We start from the raw sequence: 1,208 nt of genomic DNA on the forward strand, positions 1-1,208 counted from the left end.
GAATGTCTCTGTACATTTTTCCATTCATCCTTCCTTCGATTATTTGAAGTTTGCCAGTACCATATGCTGAAAAACAGCATTTGGGTCTGAACCAGCTGATATTAACTTGCACTGACAAGGGGCAGGCTTGCTTTCTAATTACTGAGAGAGTTCAGCTGGTGTCTTGGCTTTCCATGCCTTTTTACACCTCCCTTTCTTCATGTGTTCAATAGTTTTTCCCCACATTATTACAAATAACTTMATTTCTGGACATTTATGGTTTGATTTCTTTGTATGTATGGATCACTTGGGTTGTTACCGACATCTGTTGAAAATTTCATGTCATTAGCACCTCTAGTAATATATTTACCGTAAAAAATGGTGACGTGTTCAATACTTATTTTACCCGCTGTATATACTCTCACTCACTCTATTTTTATGTCATGTCTTGGCAGCTGTGGTGCAGTGGTAAGACAGTCTTCTTGGGACCATAAAGTCACAGGTTTGATTCCCTGCCATTACCACATGTCATGATGACTTTGAGCAAGACATCTAATCGCTAACTGCTCTCTGGGTGCTTGCACAGCTGCCCACTGCTCTGCTTGAGTGTATCCTACGTGTGATGGGTCAAATGCAGAGCGCAAATTTCATCATTGCATGGGAACATGCATTGATGACATTACATAGCCCATTTGTCACGATTCACACTCTGTCCTCCTTTCAGTTTTTCTCCACGTCACTCCCATTAGGTAATTATGATAATTTCACTCACCTGTGGTTGCTTGTATTTAAGCCCAAGCTCTGCTCATGTCCAACGCCAGATTATCGAACAGTTCTCTTAGTAGATTCTCCAGCGTACCTCCATGCCTTGTTTTGCCTTTGATCATTCGACCTCGTTTCTGGACTCTGGATCTTCGCCTCTCGCCTAGCCACTCTCTGGTACCTCCACCGCCTCTGACCCACGGCTTCAAACTCATGCTCTGGACTCTGGACCTTCGCCTCTCGCCTCATCCCTCTCTGGAAACTCCTCCGTCTCCGAGCCACGGCTTTCGTTCCTCATCCACTTTCCTGGACTTAAAGGTTGGTCCACTTTTTGGCTTTGTTTACTTGTCATTGCCTATTCTTGCTTTTTTATTGTTTCTCTGGATGACAAACGAACTAATTTACTTGTCCTCCCAGTTTACTGTGGTGACATCATCTCCACTGGATGTCGTAGGGTTGATGACATC

At 43.7% G+C, this 1,208-nt stretch overlaps 1 protein-coding gene across 2 annotated transcripts in view; it reads right to left on the reverse strand.

Moving 5' to 3' along the window:
- The window catches only part of emc3 (ER membrane protein complex subunit 3), a 10,788-nt gene extending 9,947 nt beyond the window's left edge, over positions 1-841 (reverse strand). For both annotated transcript variants that reach the window (XM_014009054.1, XM_014009056.1), the window contains exon 1: positions 752-841. The gene's annotated coding sequence lies outside the window, so the exon portion shown is untranslated. The remainder of the gene's footprint in view (positions 1-751) is intronic.
- Between the last annotated feature and the right edge of the window lie 367 nt (positions 842-1,208).

Source organism: Austrofundulus limnaeus, unplaced genomic scaffold (genome assembly GCF_001266775.1).
Source record: "Austrofundulus limnaeus strain Quisiro unplaced genomic scaffold, Austrofundulus_limnaeus-1.0 Scaffold55, whole genome shotgun sequence".
Classification (NCBI taxonomy): Eukaryota; Metazoa; Chordata; class Actinopteri; order Cyprinodontiformes; family Rivulidae; genus Austrofundulus; species Austrofundulus limnaeus.